The following is a 10,014-nucleotide window of genomic DNA, read 5'->3' as shown; positions in this document are numbered from 1 at the left end:
TGCGTTTCTCCAAACTCAGTCAAAGTGGGGGCTTCTGTAGACACCCATTTGTCTCTCCCCAAAACCAAACCCAGTGATGAGTACCTTTCACGTCGAATCATAATCGAATGAAGTGAAAGTGTGGAAAGTTTAGTGTTGCGGATAGTTTTAATTTCTTTTCTCTTCTCTTTGTTTTTGAAAACTTATTTTTAAGAAAATAGCCAATCCATTTTGGTTGGTCCATGATATGGGTCCAATAATGGTGTAGTTGGATAGGGCTTGACAAGAGCTTTCCAACGATATATTATAAGCCCAATTCCGATGAATATTGAGAAAGTTATGGTCAAATTACTAAACTGGGCCCGGTTTGAGCCTTATATGCGGCCCAATGATCTAGAGGAGGGCCTAATATGATTCCTAATGCAATTAGGAATGGTTTTAGTCTTCTAGATTCTTCTAGAAGGTTCTTTTCATTCCTAATTCAATTAGCATTAATAAATTGACTTTTGTAGACTTTTCAGAGTTTTAATTAAAATCAAAGAGCATTTTTGAGGAAAAGATACGATTTTATCCTCCTGTACGGCAAAATTTATCTGATTTTAGAAAACGCGTCAAAAACAGGGTTAGCGCTGACGCCAGGCATTGGCGCCTCGCGCTAAGCCTGGCGCTTGGCGCTAAGCCTGGCACTTGGCGCTAATGTTGGCGCCAATAAGCTGGCGTTGGCGCCAGCTCTGTTTTAGGTGCGCCAGCTCTCTTTTAGGTGCGCTAATGCTCTGTTTTGATATTTTATCTTTTTGGCTGATTTTCTCTATAAATAACGTATTAAGAACTCCGTTTTCATTCATCAACAACCAACTTTTTAATTATATGCACCTACAATCAGTTTTCAATTCTTATTATCTTCTCATTCTCCATCTATCTTTCTCTCTTCTTTTTCTGAACTTGCCTTTTACATACAAAATTCCGCATTCACAAGATCTAGAAACACCTAGCCATATTCGAAGTTGCCTTCGCCCTAGACGTGAAAGGTTTAATTTCTAAGGTTTGGTCCCAAATCTCTCTTTCAATTATTTAATTTGATTGTTTTGATTATTATTTTCCTTGAAGTTACTAACGTGTGTATTTTGTTATTAGAAAGAGGTACGAGGCATCAAAGTAAGTAATTTTAATGATTTATTGATATTATGATGTAGAAATCATGTTTAAATTGTTATGATATTCTTAGTATCAAGTCTAGGGTAATTTTAATATTAATTATGATTTCTATGATGCCTTTTATGTTCTTCCTAATAATTATGATTGTTAGTATCATGTTAGGGTTAAAGATTTGATTTTTATTGCTTAGTGACATGCTAGGGTTTGTTATTAACCTTGTTAGTATCATACCTAGGATCTTGCTATTATTATGCTTTAATATTAACATGAACATTATTATTGTTATAATTGTTATAATTTATGATGATTATGAATAATATTATTATGATAATGATTATTTCATTTATTATGATAATTATTATGATTATAATTATTATTTTGATTATTGTCATGATGATTATAATATTATTATCATGATATTTATTATTATGTTGCTTGATGATATTTATTTATTGTTATTGCTTGATCACGCTTTTTATGCATGATTAAAAGGAATTAGTACTTGTAATCACGCTTAATAAGATAATTTAATAATCTTGTTTAGGGTTAATTTAATTATAATTCAAGTGATCGCCAATAATAGTTTTATTTGTGCATTAAAATTCAATCAACATAAATAAACAGGTTTAGGGTTAATCCTATTGATTGCATGTTAGTCAGAAAGCGCACATGATTACGATCAGAATAAAGTAGAGGCCTATTATTAGGGCAGGTTCAATCTCTTTTAGGTTGGATTTATACCTTCATCCCCGAACCCTTATTTGGTTCTAGACCTTATGGAGTTGACGATCTCTTGGATCGTTAAGGGGTGTAACCTTCACCTCGTGAACGGTTTACAAGTTCCTAAAACTTGTTGGCGACTCTTTTGCTCTATCTTCCTTCCCTTTGGACGCCACCGTACTTTAGTGTATGATCACAGTGGGGTTCAAGCTAGAGGTTAACGCTTGAAATATTCCCTACAGTGTGTATATATATATATACAGGAAAAATTGCTCCCATTAATCTGAACTTTGCCTCATCCGCCGAAATTAATCCCAACTTTCATTTATTATCTATCACTCCTAAATTTAGGGGGTATTAATTTTTGTTCCACCCAAATGACTTGCAACCGATTAATCAGGTAAACATTTGTGAATTAATTTTTTTTGCACACGTGTCAATATGTAATTGGATGAAAAATAAATAAAGAAATTAAAACAAAATTAAAAAAAAACAAAATTTTTTTTAAAAAAAAAACCCCAACAACCATCCCCTTCCACCAGACCACCACCACCACATCCCCTTACGTTCTCTCAGCCACAACCACTAGTGAACCCAGCCACCTTACCAACACCACAAGAAGCGTAACGCATCCCTCGCACACCTCGATGACGGACGCACCCCCACCCTGGCCCACATCGACGCCGGACGCCACCTTCTCAGCAACAACACACCACCAAATAAGAACATCAACCACCACCGTCACCTCTCATCTCCGATCTTCATCAACCTCAATTAATCACCTTCACACCCACAACCCACCTGCTGCACTCGCCCAACACCCCCACCACTACCGAACCGCACACAATCACACACCACCTCTGCCAATTCGCCCAGTACCACCACCAAACCACACACACTCACACACCACCTCTTCCAACTTGCCCAGCACCACCTATGCCAACTCGCCCAACACACACTCACACCCCCGAATTACCAATTAGGCGCACAAGCAGCAACAATTAGCAATTTATGCTCCAATTCAAATTAAAGGGGTTGAAATTCGATGGAGAACGGGGCAAAAACGGCGGGTGATGGGGAAGATAAGGTGGGTTATCAGGGCGAGGGAGTGGTGGGCGCCATTTTCCGGCAGCGGGGGAGGGGATTTCAGGGGTGGGGGCGAATTTCCGGCGGGGTGGGGGTGGTGATGGAGTGTTTTACGGGATAGGGGTCGGGGGCTGGGTTGGGTTGGGTTTTTTAAAAAAAAAAAAAAATTTAAAATTTTTTTTGGACCTATCACGTGTTGACACGTGTTTAGGTAACCTACTATATCATGTTGGATGACCTGTGGCGTGCAATAGAAATTAATATCCCCTAAAGTTGGGAGTGATAGATAATAAACGAAAGTTGGGATTAATTTCGGCGGATGAGGCAAAGTTCAGATTAATGGGAGCAAGTTTTCCATATATATATACATAATATATATATTATGAATATATTATGTATATATATTGAAAGGAATGGTGTCCTTCAAACAAGTGTACTATTCCGTTAGTGGGTTTAGAATTATTAGAAATCTAATATATTCAGTAAGGTCAAGTGATCGGAATGCCTGGGTGGAGGCCGCTTCCGATCAGTAATATTAATGTATAATTAATGTTACAGCTTAATCTTGACTGAACCCTTCGGGTCACACCCAAGCAACTAACTGTGGGGAATAAATTTCAAGCGTTAACCCCTATCTTGAACCCCACTATGATCATACACTTAAGTACGGTGGCGTCCAAAAGGGAAGAAGATAGAGTAAAAGAGTCGCCAACAAGTTTTAAGAACTTGTAAACCATTCACGAGGTGCTACACCCCTTAACGATCAAAGAGATCGTCAACTCCATAAGGTCTAGAACCAAATAAGGGTTCGGGGATGAAGGTACAAATCCAACCTAAAAAAGAGATTGAACCTGCCCTAATAATAGGCCTCTACTTTATTCTGATCATATTCATGTGCGCTTTCTGATTAACATGCAATCAATAGGATTAACCCTAAACCTGTTTATCTATGTTGGTTGAATATTAATGCACAAATAAATATATTATTGGCGATCACTTGAATTATAATCAAATTAACCCTAACAAGATTATTAATTATCTTATTAAGCGTGATTACAAGTACAAATTCCCTTTAAACATGCATAAAAGGCGTGATCAAGTAATAACAATAAAATCATCAAGCAACATAACAATAATAAATATCATGATAATAATGAAATTATAGTAATAATCGTCATAAATTATAACAATTATAATCATAATCATGTTCATATTAATATTAAAGCATAATAATAGCAAGATCCTAGGCATGATACTAACAAGATTAATAACAAACCCTAGCATGTTACTAAACATTAAAAATCAAATCTTTAACCCTAACATGATAGTAACGATCATAAATATTAGGAAGAACATAGCAAGCATCGTAACAATCATATTTAATATTAAAATTACCCTAGACATGATACTAGGAATATCATAATAACAATATAAACATGATTTCTACATCATAACATCAATAAAAACAATAAAATACTTACTTTGATGCCTCGTACCTCTTTCTAATAACAAAATACACATGTTAGTAACTTCAAAGAAAATAATAAACAAACAATCAAATTAAATAATTGAAAGAGAGATTTGGGACCAAACCCTCAGAAGTTAAACCTTTCACGTCTAGGGCGAAGGCAACTTCCAATATGGCTAGGTGTATCTAGATCTAATGAATGTGGAATTTTGTATGTAAAAGCTAGTTTAGAAAAAGAAGAGAGAGAAAGATGGTGAATGAATGATGAGAGAATCCATGAATGCGAATGAAAACTGGTTATTGATGATTATAATTGAAAAGCTGGTTGTTGATGAATGAAAATGGAGTTTTTAATACGTTATTTATAGAGAAAATAAGCCAAAAAGATAAAATAAACAAAACAGAGCATTGGCGCACCTAAAACAGAGCTGGAGCCAACGCCAGCTTATTGGCGCCAGGTGCTGACATTAGCGCCAAGCGCCAATGCTAGCGCCAGGCGCCAATGCCTGGCGTTAGGCGCTAACCCTGTTTTTGACGCGTTTTCTAAAATCAGATAAATTTTGCCGTACAGGAGGATAAAATCGTAATTTCCTCAAAAATGCTCTTTGATTTTAATTAAAACTCTAAAAAGTCAACAAAAGTCAATTTATCAATGTGATGAGTGACATTTATGTCACTCTTAGGGAGTAGTTTTAGAGTCATTTTCGTGTTTATTTTATCTTATTTTTCCCTTTCTTTCTCTTGTTTTCTCTTTAATAAAGTTTCTTGTTTATTTGGTAGTTTTGGAGCGATTTAGTTTATTTTCTTTATTTTATTAGCTTTAGTTTAATTTCGTATTTTATTTTACTTTATTTTCTTGTATAATTTTTGTTTTATTTTTATTAGTTTAGTTTTATGTCTCTTATTTTCTATTTTATTTATTTTATTTTATTTGTCGTGGTTTTGTTTTATTTCGTCCTTTGTTTATTTTCATTTTATTTTATTTTATTCTTTGTCCCATTTCTCCCCTCATGTTTGGTTTTTGGTTGTAGGTGTGTTCGGGTTGACGCTCGATTTCCATGTTCAAATCAAGTTCGAAGTCCGAGGTTCGAGGCACAAATTTTGAGCCAAGCAAACTGTGCTGTGCTGCCTTTAGATGCTGCCTCCTATTCTTCACCCCATCTCCTTCTTAACCTCCACCACACCAACCTTTCCCCTGATGCCTCCCTCAACCAACACCAACAGCAACACAACCTGACCACACCACAGCAGCGCCACCACACATCACAGCAGCTTCCTCGACCAGCCACACCCCTCACAGCTACCGCAACCAATACACCACCCAACCACAGCCTGAAACCCCGCAACACCACCACACACAACAACAACTACCCCCTTCTCTCAACACCTCACACGACCACAACCAAACACCACACACAACCAGCCTGCAACCCCGCAAGCACCACAACACCCCTCATAGCTGCTGCCTCCCTCAATCACCTCCGTACCCACCACCAATCAGCAACAACAACCACCATCAACCATCAATTCCACTCACCCTCACAACACCAACACCACCAATCAGAACTCCCCTGCTGCCACCAATAAACCACCACCAACCCGCAATTAACCGCAATCACCACGCAACAGCCCCTGCTTCACCCATCAAACCACCAATTTGCACAAGCAATTCGGCCCCTTAATTAAGCAAATCAGAACAAATTGAAAATCAATCAAGTTCGAGCATACCGTTTGTGGTTCGATCGAACTTCGAGTCAGAGACTTTGTGGGTTTTTTTATTCGAAGAGGAGTGGTCGAACATACCCATGGTTTGACCGAACCAACCCCGTAGTTCGGCCGCACCAACCCATGGTTCGACCGAACCGCTTCACGAGCTATGCACATGGCTTTTAATGAGGATCGAACGGTGGTGTTTGCTTGATGCCGATTTTCAATGATGATGAGCGGTTGTGATTTGATGATGATGGTTGTTAGTTTTCTTTGGTGAGATGAAAAGCATGGGATTAAAACCCATTATTGAAGCAGCCAATTTCGAAGAAGAAAGGGGAATGGGGTAGTTGATGGTTTGGTGGGGATTTGTGGATTTATTCGATTTTATTTTCTTTTTCTTTTATTTTTTTTATTTTCTTATTTTCTTTTCCTTTTCTTATTTCTTTTCTCTTTTATTTCTTTTCTATTTTATTTCCTTCTTTTATTTTTCTATTTTTCCTAGTTTTATTAGCTTAGTATAAATACCCAATTTTGGGGTAATTAGAAAAACATTCAATAACTATCTATTCTTCTCTCTAATTAGTTTTAGTTTTAGGTTAGGTTAGGGTTAGTCTTCATTGGTAGAGAGAGAAAGTGAGGTTTTCTTCATTAATGAACTTGGATTTTGAAGAAGGAGCTTGTTCAATCCTTTGTAGACCTTCATCTTCAATTAATGAGCAATTTCTTACTCTTTCTCTTTCTCTTTACCTTTGTTTTTGATTTTGTTTATTTGCTTTATTTTTCTTCTTTGCATATTAATCATGTTGATGCTTATTGATTTGATGATTGATATTGTTTTCAACATGATTTGTGAGTAGTCATCTAGCCAAGGGTGTGGGGATGGTGTAGTTGCTAATTGTTCATGCTTTTAATGTTGGGGTTATGTTAATGGTGATTAAAGTCTTTGCATGCTTGATATTATTTGATCTTTCTTGCAAGTGGACATTGTTAGTTGATCAAAGATGAGTCTTTACTAACAAGTAACGGAAGTTGACTTAGTTGAGATTCATTACTATCGATTGTTATTTAATAGTACCTCCTAGTATATGGTTATAATGTGGAAACATAGAGGCTATGTTAGGAGAAGCCAATTGACCCCGGAAGACGGCTAGATTGGACCCTTTACTTCGATATTCATGCATGCTTAGTTTACCATTGCTTTGCTTCCGTTTTATTGCATGATCAAGTGACATCTTCACCTACCCATTTCCCTTGTGCCTTAATGTTTTATTTCTTGTTTTAGCATCTTTAGATTTTAGTTTATTTATGTCCTATTCCGGACTAGCTTAATTGTCGATAACATTTGGTGATGTTTACCGTTTTCTGTGGTTCGACCCCTATGCTTGCCTTATACTCGTATTAGGTTTGTTTAGGTTGTATAAATTGTATTTGATCTAGGGATAGACAATTGACGACGCGTTTATTCCCTTGTCACAATGCTAATTGAATTAGGAATGAAAAGAACCTTATAGAAGAATCTAGAAGACTAAAACCATTCCTAATTGCATTAGGAATGATAAATCATATTAGGCCCCCTCTAGATCATTGGGCCGCATATAAAGCTCAAACCGGGCCCGGTTTGGTGAATTGGCCATAACTTCCTCAAAACTCATCGGAATTGGGCTTATAATATATCGTTAGAAAGCTCTTGTCAAGACCCATCCAACTACACTACTATTGGACCCATATCATGGACCAACCAAACTTTATTGGCTGTTTTCTTAAAAATAAGTTTTCAAAAACAGAGAGAAGAGAAAAGAAATTAAAACTATCAGCAACACTAAACTTTCCACACTTTCACTTCATTCGATTATGATTGACATGAAAGGTACTCATCACTGGGTTTGGTTTTGGGGAGACACAAATGGGTGTCTACAGAAGCCCCCACTTTGACTGATTTTGGAGAAATACAAGTTTCGAAAACAAAAGTAAAAGTATCGATAGGGACGGAGAATGATTCAGAACGTTCTGCGATCCTAAATTACTCTTGTAACGCCGATACCTGCAAAACTAGCGTTAGTTAAACAGATAAAAGAGTTAAGAAGCGCGTATCTTGCACCGTCGAGCACACGTCTCTGAAAGTAACCGATTGTTTTGATGACCTCCTACAAGCTAGAGAATGCCATCCCGCTTGAAAACCGCTACGCCTGTAACTGCTTCCAATATAGAAGACTGCTTCGCCTAAAACGATCCTCCTCCGCTTTGATAATATTCCTTGTCCAAGGGAATATTATCGAAGATTATTTCTCTTTAAACAATCCTCAGTTGTTTGTGATAACTCTCCAGAATCTAGGGAACACCACCTTGCTGTTTCAATGTTCACTCATCTCTGAACAAAGAGCTTGATAATAGGATGCCCATGTGTCTCTGAGCGAAAGAGCTTGAAAATAGGAGATCTTTGATGATATGTCCTCGCGTCTCTAGAAAATAGAGCTTTAATGAAATGTCCACGCGTCTCTGAACAAAAGAGCTTGATGATATGCCCACGCGTCTCTGGAGCAAAGAGCTTCTTTTGGATATGTTCACGCGCCTCTGAACAAAGAGCTTCTTTTTTTTAATATGTTCACGCGCCTCTGAACAAAGAGCTTCTTTTTGATATGATCTTCTGAATGATGTGTCCACGCGTCTCTGAACGAAGAGCTTGATAATAGGATGCCCACGCGTCTCTAAGAAAAAGAGCTTGTAGGAAATGTCCACGCGTCTTTGAACAAAAAGAGCTTGAAAAGGATTGTCCACGCGTCTCTGAACAAAAGAGCTTGATTGATATGCCCACACGTCTCTGGAGCAAAAGAGCTTTTGAAAGGAATGTCCACGCGTCTCTGAACAAAAGAGCTTTGATACTTGAACGTTTGTTGCGATAATATTCTGAAAAAAAAATTCCGAAGACCAACGTTTGTCGATCTCTAAAGCTCGCCTGAACTTTGTTTCCGCTAAAACCAGTATGTCGGTGTCTCCGTGATTAGGCGCTTTAAGCTAAGTGAGACGATATTTTATCAGGTCGACCACTTATTGTGATTGTAATCAAACTGACTACTTAATCATGTCAAATTGCTTATAGGGGCTAACTGGCGTACCAAGGAACCCGAAATTGCTGTATGAGGTCGAAATCACCTTTCTGAGAGGCTTCGAGCTCTGTCGCTACTGAAATATCTCTGGCGCCAGGAATTAGAGTAGGGTCCTCCCTATTCTGCTGCACCTGTATTTATTTTTTTACTATAGAACTTTTCCAATCTCTTTAATTATCTTAGGGTTGACCTAAGGCCTAACGTCGCTTGACTCATTGACTTGACACGACTCAAGGCATAAACTTGATTCGCTGTGATTGACTGACTCGAGGTTGACTTGACTCGAAGTGAAATGACACATGTGACTCATGACCCGTGTGTGCATAGTATTGTGATCGTGCGACTCGAAAAATGCAAAAAAGCAAAAATTTTCCGTCATTTTGTGGAGGGTACCGACTTTCTCCCGAAAAAAGAAAGACGCGAAAAAGAATCGAAGTTTTGAAGGTGCATGTTGAATAAGCTTAGTCAAATGTCATTTGATACTATCTCTCAAGGTGCAAGGATTAACTCATCCTAGGTTATCTCAATTGTTGACTCCATGATGAAAGTATTTGGGTAACTTAGGCACAGAGGCTAAGCACTTCGTACTTCGATGCAATGATGATTACGATTTATGAGTGATGTGACAAGGCATGCTTCAACGTTATGATTTCATGACAAAGGGTTCATAAAGGAAGTATGTTTGGTCATGTATCTGTGCGGTGTGTGAAAGTGACACTAAAGCTAGGCCGCAAGAGCTAAGTGTGTGGAAAGAATATTATTTGTTAAAAGATTCAAATGGTGGTGACTCTT

This window comes from Chenopodium quinoa, unplaced genomic scaffold (genome assembly GCF_001683475.1).
Source record: "Chenopodium quinoa cultivar QQ74 unplaced genomic scaffold, ASM168347v1, whole genome shotgun sequence".
Classification (NCBI taxonomy): Eukaryota; Viridiplantae; Streptophyta; class Magnoliopsida; order Caryophyllales; family Amaranthaceae; genus Chenopodium; species Chenopodium quinoa.
This window is presented reverse-complemented; position numbering follows the sequence as displayed.